Here is a 14883-nt window from a genome sequence, read left to right as displayed (position 1 = left end):
CTTGTGCTCAGAGGATTTATTTAAAAAAATATTTTAATTTATAATAAATGTATGATTTATTTTTAAAATATCTGTTAATGCCACATCTGGCATACCTCATTGTGTTGTTGTCGTAGTATAAGCATGGCCAACATGTGAAAAATGTTTCTTAACATTTAGCTAATGGCTCTGTTTTGCAAAACTACTTGTTAGATCTGTACAGCAGAGCTGTTTTTTTTTTTTGCTTTTTAATCTATTTTATGATACTATGCAACTAATTTTAAAGTGAAAATAGTATTAGTACAGTGTACTGTGATCCTTGTTGTACTTAGCTACGTGCTTTACTTAACTGTGTAGCATTTTAAATTTAAATAACACTTATTAAGTGTGACTTAGGTTCGAGGGGCCACAGCAGTAGATTCAAGTAACATGAAAGGATGGTTATTGTTTTTCTTCAAAACCACTCTTCTGTGTGTTACAAGAGACAAGATGTGCATTCTGAACCACATCTTAACTGAGGTTTTCCTCTGTACGTGCAATTACTCAGCTTCAGCTACAGTTGCTGCAGGTAGATGCCTGGTGTATAAAACTACTTGTTTGTGTTTGCTGTGTAACTTTAGAGAAGTAACTTGAGTAGTCACTCTAGCCAAGCCCCTTACTGGATATTGTTCCCTGGCAGTCCACGCGCGTGCCATGTGTGCAAGGCTGGACTCTTGTGAGCAGGAACACCTGCTTGCACACCAGTGTGTGGTGTGACATCTCTGGGCTGCTGCGGGTGAGGTTATTGGGGACTGAGTGCTCCAAAACCCCTTCATTTCCATGCTGAAATTTTTGACGCTTAAACAAGGCAACTCAAAACAAGCATCAAGCGTGCATCAAGCATCATCAAGCATCATTCCCAAATAGTTGCATTTTCAGCCGTGCCTCTGCCCGCCAGACCCTTCGCGCTTTGGGAACTGTTATGTCCCTTATAGGCCAATGACTCAGCTCCATTCTCAGAAATGGAGAGTAGCCTATAAAATAATTGATTAACTGTCCTCGTTGGTGAGTGACCCTTAAACCTTTTTAACAGCCTTGTTTGCACAAATATACTGCTCATAGGAATAGAAAAATATTAGCATAGAGAGGAACTGAAGAAATTATAATATTAAGTATGAGGGTACCGCAAAGAGAAATTCTCTTCAGTGTCGGTAGTTGTTATAAGCATGTTTATTTTGTATTTCCCAATTCAGTTTCTTAGAAAAGGAATAGAAAACAAATAAATGGTTTCTGCAGAGCATGAGTGTGCCCGAAGGCTCTTTTTTCCTGGCTGCCAGAAAATCTTTGCTACGTATCACAGTGAGAACAGACTTAACACCTGTGTTTACTTTTCTTTAACAGCCTGCTAGTGCAAGTGGATTTTTCTTGCTGTCCCTCACTTGCACAAATGTTTTTACAGACAGAAACACTGCCATACTGATATATGAGAGCTTTTCCTGTGATTATTTTCCAACTTGCCCATTTCTTGCTGTGGAACCCAAAGGCCCCCAGCTATAGACAGCTGGAGAACCCCTACACCTAGAGCAGGCAGCTCCTAACAGGAGCCTGCCAGAGGGGCTGGAGAGAGCGCGCTGTTCTTCATTCCATCCTCTCTCTGCCCTCCACAGCATCCAGTGGACACACCTGTTGATTCTCATCCTCGAATTTTTAACGTTGGCCACTCTGCTGCAACATATGAACTATGCTCCTGAGTTCAGGGGAACATGTCCTCACGAGCCTGAACCTGAAGTCAACTTCTCACTGGTTTTCTAAATAGAAAGCTAAAGGTGTGCCATGTTCTGGAATGAGCTGCTCATTCTGCATCCAGCTTACTCGAGTCAATAGCAACCTTCATATACAACAGTATTTGCTAAAGTAAGAACTTTCCCAAAATAAAGATCACTTATTTTGTGTTCATCTAATGATTGCTCATCTGCCTACGAATCTGGTTCGATATTTTTAAGTAAGTTACTATTTTGTAAATTTTGTGTGTGTTTCTCTACACTAGGAGCTACCTTTGCAACTTGAAGCAAAAAGTCTATTAAGAAAGTTGTGTTTAGAGAGCCATTAGACTGAAAATAACGAGCATTCATCTAATGCTCTGCTCTGACAGTTTCTGGCACTCAGTGAAATACAGAGAGCACCCACTGTCTGACAAGTTAAGGCTACAGACGAGCAGGTACTACGAAACGTTTGATCTAACTTCACACAGTGTTCACAACTCTGCCCATATTTATGGCAGGTGGCACATGTGGCTGAATGAGTCTTTCTGCAATAACTGAGTCACTGCTATCAGTGTCCTGTTGAGTTTGTAGGATTGAGTGAAGCTAGTGGGAAAAATCACAAGGGACCTGTATTGCGATAACTGCTGCTAAGAGGATGCAAGTGTCTTGCTGGAAAAAAATAGCAAATTGATGTAACTGGTCAGATTTATTGAAACACTTCACATATTGCCTAAGCAATCTGTCGGGTGCTTGGTTTTTCCTCCCTAGTAGTTACACATGCGGTAATTTAAAAAAAAATCTTTTTACGTTCAGTTTACCTAAAGTCCGTGATAAGTAGAATACACAGTGAGTCATTCTCAACAGATGTTTTGTCTTGGAAGCTAGAGGAGTTGAGGAGCCTCTGGAATGTCACTACTTCAGCTACGCCAGTCAGGTCTGAGGAGCTGGAAACTGCGTGTCGCTGCGCACTGAATGTTGGCTCAAAGCAAAACCCCAAATTTATGAATGAGGCTGTTTGTTTCATAGCTTAACGGGCTCAGTCGTCAGCTGCTGTTTCCCATCCTGTAGAGCCGCTTTGGTTTAGGAAGATTTCTAACTCCTGACCTTCAATAAATAACAAAGTATTAAAGTATTTTTGAATATATAAAATTAATATGCAATAAAATTTTAATAAGCCATTTCAGTGTTTGGGAATGGGGTTTGGAGGTGGAGTTTTTTGGCTTTCAATAAAGATAAAAGTAAGTTAGTTATCACGCTCCAGCTTCTCTTTGCTTTTTTTCTAATACTGCACATCCATCGACACACTAAGCTTGCAGAAGCTGCAGCCAGCACTCACTTGCCCTGGCTGCTGGCAAAAGGGAAGGGGCAGACTGGGACAACAAAAAAAAATGGGTGGAGGCTACTTCTTTCTGCAGCAGCTCTGTTTTATGCTCTTTTAAATTGCTTGCAAAGCTGGGTTGTAAAGGTGCAAGTACTTTCGTGTCAGCTGGGCTAACCCCAGGTTACCGCTTCCTCCCTCGCACCCGTGTGACGGAACAGGAGCTGTGTCGGCCAACTGGCTCCACTTAAAGGTTACGTGTAACTGGCTGCCTGCAAAGTTTGCAGGCCAAGGGAAGAGTCAAGGTGGGATCACCGCAGTCCAGATTGGGATTGAGTTGGCTGCTGGGAACCTGAACTCGAGGACTCCGATGGAGAACCAGCAGGCTTGTTGCACTGTTTTCACTTCTCTCTTGGAGTCTCCGTTACACTCAGGTCACGTTTATGTCAATTCAATAAAGTAATTTGCTCAAGTTGTGTTATATCTTAAAATTTGCTTTAAGTACTAAGCTCTTTTCTGTTCTGAGCATAGCATCTTCTGGTTTTGGTTTGTTTTTTTTTTTCACAATGAAAACATACATACTAAAAGAATCACAATAGACAATAGGTAAGGTGTAGATTTACAACAATATTTTCTACAGCTTTGAATGTGACACAGAAGAGTTGAGACAGTAAATCTGCAGCTAGGGGTAATGTCAAATAACAGCAGAGTGATACAGCAATAGAAAGCAAAAATGAAAAAGCAGCAAGAGATCCTGGTTTGTGGTGCCTGTGGTCTTTTTGCACCAGAGCCAGAGGTAGAAAGTGAGGATGGTGTAGTTTCTGTTTGTCCATAGTAGTCCATTTGTTTGTTATTTTGCACATCACTTTCCATAAAGACAGCTGATGTACAGCTGGTTCATGCTGTGTATTTACACAGCATAATTTAATACTGAATTTAAGATAGCCTTGGTTCTGTGCCTTTTATAGATGTGTTTAATTTTCATCATGAAAATGGATTCTCTGTTAATTTCACAAGCATGCAAATAGTTTTGCATTTTTCTGAGCTCCTCTGTTTGAACAACTTGGTCAAAAGCACTTTCGTTATGAATTGTATCACCACAGGGAAAAGGAACAACTGGAAGGTGAAACCACACTTGCTGTTCTTCAATGAAGAGCAGGGTGAGAAAGTGGGAGTCGGAGCAAGATTCTGCCTTAGAAAACCATGGAGAGCATCCTGCTTGTATGAGTACTGACAATCCCAGAATGGCAAAAAGTAGCCATCTGGCTTGTTCATGGATCATGCGTTGTCCTTGCTGCTCAAGTTCATAGGAGAGAGGCTGTATAGGTATTCCAGTGTTTCACTGAAGCTTGGTCTGTCAGGCATGTTTTTCTTGCCTGCTTTTAAATACCAGTAGCTGTGCAGTGTACGTGGCAGTTCCCGAGAACTGGACTGAAGAAGCGAGCATGCCGAACCATCTGGCAGTTTTGGTCTAACATAACTGAAGATAAAAACTCCTTCCAGCCTTGAGCTGAGTTCCGGTTCTCCGAGTGCTCAATGATGGTTCCATGACCGGTAATCACATACCCAGAGCAGTCAGAAATAAGTGTAAGACTCTCTACAGATCACATCACCTAATGGAAAAGATCAGCTGGTGACCGGCCTTGTAGTGTTTCTCCCCGTTTCCCAATGTAAAAATACTGCAGTTATTCAGGTATAACCTACACCCACTTAACAAGTTACTGTTGTTTGGAAAATAATCCTTGTTTCACCTGGACCAAATCAATCAGCTGCAGTGGCAGTTGGCAGAGGGTTAATGGAAGGAGGAGCGGGGCTTTGGGGGAACCTGACTATGCAGGTCCCTTTCACCGAGGTTGGGTCATAATTTCTGGAATATATGCATGAAAATAAGATGCAAACATAGCTTGTGTGTATGCTAATACTACTTTACACCTAAAGTATGAGATTTTAGGATCACACCAACTGTTTTACCACTCATTTTCCTACCTTTCTGAATTGTGGGCTGTGTGCAGGCATCGGATGCAAATGTAAAGGGAAGGTGTGTTACCTTATTCTCTGGAAGGCCATAGTGGATAAGGTTTCTGTTGGCTGCTTGTCTAAGGTAATCATGGTGTTCCTCAGACAGACAAAACAGTGTAATAAATTTCTTGCATGTTACCTCTTAGTTTACAAGTTTACCTTTTCTTAAAAAGCTGAAAATGAAAAATATTTCCATAACTGGGATAGTATTATCTAGATTTATCTTTAAGAAAGGTAAGCTTTAAATACTGGGTTGCTGAAGCTTTGAAGTTGAGGCTATTAAAAGCGGTCTAATGCCATAATGCTGGTTTTAACCAAGAGAAAATGTTAAAACTTTTTGTCAGGTGCAGCGTTTGGCAGCATGTTATGGCATTCAAACATCTGAAGGCACTCAGAACATAGAATTTAGGTGAAAATATAGCACTTGAGAATGATAATGTAATGAGATTCTAGTGGCATCCCATGACCTAAAGTGAAGTACATGATCAGCCTGTTGCATCTTTTCAAGCAGCAGGTAGTATTTTGCAATTGTACAAACAGTATTGACAACAAACAGCTGACAATGGTCGTGTTACCAATTAGGAAATTGTTGGATTGAAAGGTCTGGTTAGATATGTTTATAACCTAAGGCATGCCTAGAATTTTCACTATTTAATTTTTTTCTTTTTTAGATTTTTCGTGAATTTATCGACCTGCTTACTTAGAAACATTTGAATTGCAGTTGCATTAAAGGTAAAGAGTGACTTGGTTTTTTGTGTGCTAGTGAGCAATAAGACTGACAGTAACTAGTGGCACTTAAATAACCCTTACTAAACCTTCCAACAGGGAACTTTGTCCTACCATCACAGTGCTGATCAGTCCAAATACTGATATATTTGGAATGGAGATTGTGTATTTTTAAGTTGAAAATGGAAACGTTTTCTGACCGTGTTAGCTTTTTTATCACTGCACTTGTTAACAAATTAAATTATATCTTTTTTTATTACTAACCATAAATTGCTGTTGTGATACACAGTGTCATACTAAGGATTTTTCTGTCCCTTTTTTGGAGTGAAAGAGTTCCTAAAAATAAGTTGAAAGAATGGTCAACAGCATCAGTTTCCTCTCCATGCTTCCTTCAAAATTTAAGTCTTAAGTAAGACCACTTTGCTGTCTGCTTAGTCTAGTGCTGTACAGTTTCTTACTTCTGCAGTTGCTGCCGTGACTGCTGCTTTATTCGTGTTAAAGGTGATCTGGTTACCTAAACACCAACTCACGCCATCACGCCGCTGGAGTTTTAGCTGTGCGGCGGGCTGCAAATAGTCACACAGCCTTTTTATGTCTTCTGAGCTGGCAGGGCTTGCACAAACGCCGGGCAGGAAGCCCTGTGGCGGTGGTGGCCGTGCAGAGCAGTCCTGCCTTAGGAAGTTTTGCTGAGGGGCAGGACGTAGGAGCCCCGGCACAATCGCGGGATAAGATGGTTACGCACCTCCTGGGCCTTGCTCGGTGGTAAAGTTCAAGTCCTTGCTGTTTAAAACTCTCAGATGTCTTTTTTTAAAAAAAACTTACTTTTCTCTAAGAATTGTTCTAGTTTCTGCCTTTTTCTCCTTAGTATTGACATTTGTGTTTGGGCTACTTTTGCATTGTTTTCCTGTTTTGGTGGTGTTACACCGCTCGAAGATAGAACAAAATAGTGTTCAGAGCTGTTAAATCTAAAAACTTGAATGTGCACTTTGCCTCGTAGGAGAAAATGTACTGAAATTTGCTTGGTCATCTCACTTCCTTTTTGAAGTGCAGATAAAAATCAAAGAACCTAAGTCAGTAGGATTGCCTTTCCTGGTAGGAAATGCCATCACCAGTATGATCTCTCTTGCCGATGGGCAAAATCCTCAACTTCTCTGACTAAATTGGTATATGCTGCATTAAGTTTTATTATCCATGTACAACTCATCCCCAGTCTATACCTCCAGATCTTGCTTATAAAAATTAATACTTGAGTTGCCAAATAATGTTAATAAAATAAATGTACCCTAAAGATATCTCGGTCTATCATAAAGCCCATGAAAGTAGCAGAAGGCAAGTCCACTCACAAAAAGTTTGCAGTATGAAGTCTTGTCTTAGGTGAATCTTTATCTCAGAATTCCAGGTGTGGATCTAGAGATGATCAATATCTAGAGATGATAGATATCTAGAGATGAAGCTAGGTATGTTTGGCTAGAAAGTGATAGCATAGGTGCACCATGAACCAAGCAATAAACCGTGCTAAAATTTTGCATTAAGACAACAATAAAATTCAGTTCCTTAAATGTACAAAAGAAGTCATCACTTTTTCACTGGAAAATACTGTGATTGTGCAAAAGATTAAAATATGCATGTTCCCAATGCTCCTAATTTTTATTGAGTCTCAAACCATTTTCCTCTGCAGCTCAACTAGTTACGTAACGAAAATGAAAACCAGAGATGGCTCATGCTGGAAATCTCAAGGGCTGCCATCTCAAATGACCGCGGGTGGGAACAGTTTTCTCAAACTTGTATTTTTTAAGTGCACACCCAGTCATCTGTTTATTAGAACATCTGCAAGGAGACAATTTCTTCAAGTTGCAAATAAGAAAGCCTCATTCTTTTTGCTTAGTCACAAAAAAGGGAGGAATTTGCATTTGGATGTGAGCTCCTAAGAGAAAAGGGAAAGTGTATTTCCCAACTCTGGCGTTCCTCTTGTTGACTGTCCCCACAGAATTTTGAAAGCCCTTAAGAACTTTAGAAAAAAAATCCCTCCTCAACCTCAAGTACACTTTTTGGTAGTCAAAAGACTGCTAATGCAGTCCATAAGGAGGAGTGTTTACGTCTCTTCCCGCTTCCTCCTTTTTTTTTTTTTTTTTTAAACTATGTAATTAATTTCACTACCTAAATTATGACCAATGACTGAGAAGAAAGCAACCTAATGCCAGTGATAAGAGATAATGGAATTTTTGGAAAGCAGTAAAGGTAAATATAAAATCGATGGCAGAATTTCTTATCCAAAAGAAAGCTGGAGAGACAGTCAGGTTTTCTGAAGTCATACAGAATTATATTTAGAACTTTAGTTTGTGAAATTACACAACAGTCGCTGTTGGCAAGACGTTTAAAAAGAAGTAGATGATCTGTCAGAGTAACTACAATAAAAGGGAGAAGCTGGCGTGGTCGTTATTGTGTCTGATTGCAGTAGAACTCAGGAGGTTCATATTACTTGACTCAGTAGATCCTTGAGAAGGATTATGGTCATCTCTGTCATTATGATGCATGTTTGGCTGCCAGACTGGGCTCGTGTTCCAGCACTTTAACATTTTCCTGTTTGAGTTGCTCCTCTCACAGAAAGGTTATTACAGAGCACCGCTGCTGGACTGCAGGAAATTTATAAATGCAGGAAGCAGCTTTTAATGAGTGGCTCTCCTGTGTTCATGTTACTAAGCTTTGGTCAGGTCAATCTGTTAGCTTAATCCTATTTAAAGCAGAATGATGCCATGTTTACTTTCTCCTAACTTTTGTTCTGATGTAGTAATAGGTTCGTGTTACGATTTTGTTTTATATTGGGAAATGCTATTTTGCCTTTAAGCATGTCTAATGCGTCAGCGCAAGAGTACGTACAGTTCCTCCTAGGTCGTGCTGTACAGATGTTTGGTAACACCCAGATTTAAAGCCAGGAAATAAGCTTTAATATTTAATCTATGCAGCTAGGGGAGTGTCATTAATGAATTTTTTTTTGCCATGTTGAGTAAAATACCATTAACTTTTGTCCAGCCCTAATACTGTAACTTGATCAGAGTCTGGACTTGAATGCATGCTCTCCAGGAATCGGTGAAGCAGTTGGATCCAACTGGCATAGGCATAAACACATTGTGTCTGGATAAATTCGAAAAAACTTTTACCCAGGGAGATTGTATTCTGTATTCCTTCGTTTTGACTTGCAAAACAAAACCCACCTGATGCCTGAATTTCCTTACATTGTGAAAGGATGTTGTTGAAATGATTATCCTAAGCATAGGATAATAAGAGGGGAGATGAGCACCCTTGTTCTTAAACAACCTGTTATCTGTGCATGTGTTCTTAATACTGACAATGAGTTGAAAACAGGTGAAAATGAACGCTCAATAGACCCAGGGAAGCACCTAGCAATTAGAAGCAAGTGTGAATGTGTCATGTATCTGCAGTACCCCCGTCACACATGCATTAATATAACGGAAACATAGGAATATTAGATCTGACTTTGACGACTGTAAAATGCTGTACATCAGTTATTTACTTTTATTGTGCCCTGAAAATGCCAGGAAAACAGAGTTCTTCACTTTTTTGTTAAGAAAACAGCTTCGAGTAAATTCCTGCTGTGTCAGATGTGTTCCTCTTAGGAGATGGAAGGAAAATCCAGACTATCCATTCGTTGCTGAGCGAGATGAAAGGGTGGCACAGTTTAAGAAGTTACCTGAAAGAGGTAACTTGTGTGTCACGAGTTCCTTTCAGTGCAAAGTAAAACTGCTCGACTTAAAGCACCGCAGAACATCGTGCCTGCATTCCACACAGAGAAACTGGAGGGAATGTCTTCAAGTTCAGTGCAAAGTCTCTCCTGTGCTTTTGCATTGTTTTACTTCTCCCTTTTCTTACTGAACTGCTTTATTTTGGCCTCTAATCGGTATCTTGAGTCACATTCTCAAGTTAGAATCACCTTTAAAAATTGAAATTTTAAACAATCTTATAAAAGATTATAAATAAAAAATTATAAGATTATAAAAATTAGGTTTAAAGGCTTCCTTGTAGTTACGCAGAATAGTCTGGATGTCCAGTATTCTTTTTTTATTTGTTTTTATTTAACCTGCTTCATTTGTAATGCTTAAAAATAATATAAAGATGGGAATTGATGTCCAGTCTATACGTTCAAACTGATACAGTACAGGTGAATGCAAAGGTCTTCTCCTGTAATACACTCCACAACAGTAGGCGCAAAAACAGGCTTTGGAATTTATCTGAAGTTGCCTTAAAATAAGAGAATGTTTTCAAAAAGCTGGAACATACCAAGTCTGTACTCAAAGGAGGGATGATTTGCCTGTGGGGAACCAAGTGACAAACCTTGTATGGAATGAAAGAAATGTATGAAACTAGTTTCAGTATAAATTGTATGGATTAGGGATTATTTGATTTTTGGGGTATCAAATTTCTCAAGGACAGTGTTCACAGGCAAGAAGAATGTTACCCTGTGGCAAACAGGGCTTTGTGTTTGTAGGTCTTAAACTGATTTGATCTTCTAGACTGTAGAATTCAACAGTCTTAGGAGAGGCCACTGCTTCCGTGTAGTTTCCTACAAAAGTGGTTTACTACTGAGAAAGAAGCAGAAAATTAAAAGATGATGATAACTTAAACCTCACTAGTTGGATCATCAGAACCACGTTAAGTCACAGCCTTTCCATTGCGAAATGGTTGTGTAGCTGAACACAGAACCAGTCAGTCTCTCCATTTTGTATCAAATATGGGAAGGAGGAGAATTATAAACTCCTATTTGACTCTACATAGCTTTTGCTAGAGCACTTCCATGGCAACATAGCTTCTAAAATTTGTTCTTGATCTTGCTGCTTGCCTTTTCATTATGCTTGTTTTAAAAATTTGGATGGAAACAGTGCAGTCACACATCTCTGCCGCTGAAACTTTGGAGTAAGAGTAACGTTTGCCATAACGCCTGGTGGGATCGGGGTATGTGTTGAGGGGATCAGGCTGTATTAGTATAGAATATACATTTTCTTTTTTAATTTTTGTGTCCTTTAGTCCAAATATTTTGTAGCTGTTGGAGGAGTTTTGAGGTCATATCAGGCTTTTTCAGTTGCAGATTTTCTCCTTTTCCGTCCTCTTCTGAAACTCTGTGTATCCAAGCCACCAGTCCTTACCATGTTCGTTAACTAAAATGCCAGTGAAACCAAAGGAGGCTTTTCACTTTCTTTAGCACAAAAAAGGTGTTGAAACAGCTGACTGTGCTGTTAGTTACAGTGACTTCCAGTATTCACAGTTCAATGAGGCAAAAGGAAGAGAGAGGAGGACCTAGAGGAAATGGTTTCCCAGTTCAGCCTGTTCTCAGTGGACACTTTTCAGTTGTGGAATCCTGCCTTGGCCTTTTGTGTTTTCTGCCTTGGGGGCACACAAACAGCTCTTACCCTTTCACCAAATATTTGCTTGCCCTTATGTTACAAGATTAGAGGAGAGAGTTTCACGCCAGTCTCTCAGATAACTGAGAAATATTGGGTAAGCGTGGCTGGTCTGGTTGCCATTACAATAGTTGTTGCAGCAGTAGATGTCTGACACTTGACACTTAAAATTGATTATTTTTTTTCCCTGATTGAATTTAAGTGCATATATGTTCTGAGGTGTTAAAACAGAAGTAGTGAATATAAAGGACAACAATAATATTTTTCTTGAAACCAAACATCAATCTGGTCTTTGTTTAGTAGCCAAGTAAAACATGGTATTAACTACTTTTTCTTTTTAAGCAGCACTAAGAGAAACAAGAGTTTCTAATACCACTTAAGTTTTTTGCTGTTTCAAATAAAATGTATTTATTTAAACAGGGACCCTCAACTTCTATCTGGATCCACTATATCTGACTTCCCCTCTCCCTGTCTATTGGGACATAGGGACTAGTATTTATGCTGCAGAGACGTAGTAAGAGCTCTTGAAAGTTCTCAGGCTTGGAGCTACTCCTGCTTTGATAGAGCACAGAAGTGCTTCTGAAACCTGCTGGCACTTGATTCGATTACCTCTGGAGTTTTCATTGCCCTGTGACGTACAAAATTGTGTAAGAGGAAAATATGTAGAAATCTGCCTGTGAGAAAGGAACAAAATGTGTATTTTTTTTTCTACCATGAGTAACTTACATTAATATTGGCAGTTTGTTTTCATAAAAACAGTGACATGATGTAAAAACTGAATCATTTCCCTTAATTTTTCTTTCATTCTTTCTAATCCCAGAAAGTTGTAATTAGCCACAAGATTCTTAGAACTCTTATTGCTATATAATCACAGTCTTCTCATCTGTAGAAAGGTTATTATTCTTGTGTGTGACGGGTACAAATCTGGAAAATCAAAATTTGTAGAGATCCTGGTAGTACGTACGTGTGTTTATTGTGCTTAGGCTTGCTGCATCTTCCTGGCAATGTGATATTACTCAGTCTTTCTGTAATTTCTTTTTGAAATCCTTGGCTCTTTCAGTTCTAGTACTGGAACAAACTCAGGACACTTTTCTGGATACTGATGAAATTCCCTTCCAAAAACTGACTGTAACTAATAACCCAGGTACTCATTCAGGTCAGGCACATTCTTTCTGTGTAGAACCACCTTTCCACTTATAAACGCTTACTGTGGTTTCTAAAATGTTTAGATCTGCTTGAATGCTAGAGAAATTCTGGAAATAGTTGTTGCTTACTCATACTGGATTGTTTTGGAAGACTTCAGAACTTCCTGAAAGGAGTCAACCCTGAGCACTTACGCTGAAGCCAGAATTGTGTCTCCATTTGCAGTTGGCAAGAGCTCGGTTGCAGGGGAACCAGGACTTCCTCTGGTGTTGTTTTTAAACTAAACAACTTCTTGCTTTGCAGATTCCATGTTTTCTTCATGAACTACAATACTACCCTTTTCCTGTCCACTGTTATCTTTCCTACTGGAAGACTTTCCTCACACAATTACAAAACATTTTAAAAGTTGCAATTAATGTTTGAAATAGATTGAGAAAGAAGTATGTTCACTTCTAATCATGCTAGTAACGTAGTAAATTGGATCTCTGGCAAGCTTCGTAACACCAGAGGAAGGATAATAAACACCGTTACTCACGTACTTTCAGTATGAAACCTTTACAGTCTTTTGGATTTGAGTTCATTAAAGCCCTTCCGAGCAAAGATAAAAATGTGCTGCCTTATTAAAATTAAATTGCATAGGATAAAATTTCTGGCCACAGGTAGTCTTTAGGTTTCGAGTTAAACTTAAGACATTCTAGTTGTGTGCAAATGCTGGGTAAGTTAATTCTGTTTGAATAGTTAAATGCAGAGAAGATCAGGGCATTTCCTCCTCCCTGAATAGTCGCTTCCAGAGGTATAAACTCCCTGTTCCCCATGTGCACTTTTGCTCTTACTTCATCTTATAAGCTTTTGTGACTATTTAAAAGCTATTTTTCTATCTTAAAAAAAAGGTTGCCATTTGTTTCTTAAGTTTTCAGATAAATTAATGAAAAATAACGGAGAGAGGAGTGTCTGTTCTGTCCCAGAACCTGTGCTCCCATTTCAGACTTTGTTCTGTGGCTCTGGCTGCTGGACGAGAATGGAGTGGTGTGTATTGTCTGGTTCTGGAGCTTTGATTGGGGATATCAAAGTCAGATTATACTCACAGAACGTCTCTTCCATCTGTGGCAGTCTGTAAAATACAGTGTCAGTGCTTGTATGAGCATTCACGTAGGTTATTTGGTTTGTATAGTGAGCTTGGACTGTAGAATTTTTGTAAACACTCAGCGAATAATAGTAATAAAGAAAATATGACGTCGTGAGTGAGGTATCCAATACGAACACTGTGACATATCATTGCAAATGGTGAATGCACTGTAGCCTAGAGAGTTACCATTCCCAAATCGCTAGAAGCTGATTCACCTGAGGAAAACCCTCAGGAGATGCTGAACACAGCTACCTAGGGGAGAAGCGACATCTGTTTGGGTTTGGTTTTTCCCTTAGGCTGTAGTCATGCCTGATGCACGTTGATTGCTGTTGCTGGGAATTAATGTGCATTTCCTACATCAACTGGAAGCTCTGCTGTTTCCGAAACAGCTAGATAAGCGTCTGAATAGGCTGTTGCACAATTACGAGAAAGAATGGACTTTGTGAGTCAATATAAAATATTATATATTCTAAATATTCCGGTATTACAGAACGGTTCTATTTGGATACAGAGAGATTTTTCACGGGATTGCTGCATTTTCTTTTCTTTGTGAGGAAGGAGGAAGTTTACTGAGAACGTAACTGTTAAACTTCAGTAATGTGTAGTTGGTTTGCCTTGAAGGTATCCTTGGTGGTGCATCGATGTGAACATTACATCTTATCCTTTCACTTAAAGTCTAATTAAACTTAAATAAGAGATTAAAGGCATAAGGTGTAATTTGAATAGCTCAGTTCAGCTTTTAACCAAATGGAATTGGTATGGAGGTACTTTTGCAAGTTCCATATGTCGGTCTGTTGTGCAGTGTATTTAAAATATGATAAATATTTATTTGGCGCAAGTTTGGGATGGTCCTGTTATGGATGAAAATCTTATTCAGCCACATGCAAGTGCCAGTAACACTGAAAACATTATTGCACTTCTTATTTATTTCGTATTTCAAGAGAAAATGTTGGTAGGAGAATTTCACAAGAGATGTTTAACACAGATACAGTCCATAAAAACTGGTACTTTGATTGAAATCTCAGACTCATGGGGAGGGCTAATAAAACATAATTAGGTTAAACATCAGTTAAAAGCCTTCTGTGTATAAACCCAAGAAGTTGAAGAGAACAATTACGCTGTAGACTTTTTGAAGCCATATGTGTACAGCTCCATATAGGCATCTTTTTTATCACTGGTCATGGGACCAGTGAAGCCTCGCTGCCTACATAACCATGCTTTTGTTCTCTAAACCCTCCTCTTACCTCCCTACCCAAACTCTGTTTCATGTTCCCTGTCACTCTTTTGGGCAGTGTGTGCTATGGATAGTCTTGAGTTAAAGTTTCTGCTGATGCTCATCCATCAAGAATGATAAAGGTCTTACTGCTTCTGCCCTGAGACAGAAGAATGGACCATATGGAATCCAAAAGTCTCTTT

This window comes from Tauraco erythrolophus, chromosome 13, assembly GCF_009769465.1.
Source record: "Tauraco erythrolophus isolate bTauEry1 chromosome 13, bTauEry1.pri, whole genome shotgun sequence".
In the NCBI taxonomy this organism is placed as follows: domain Eukaryota; kingdom Metazoa; phylum Chordata; class Aves; order Musophagiformes; family Musophagidae; genus Tauraco; species Tauraco erythrolophus.
The sequence above is the reverse complement of the archived record's forward strand: the minus strand, read 5'-3'. Positions refer to the sequence as shown.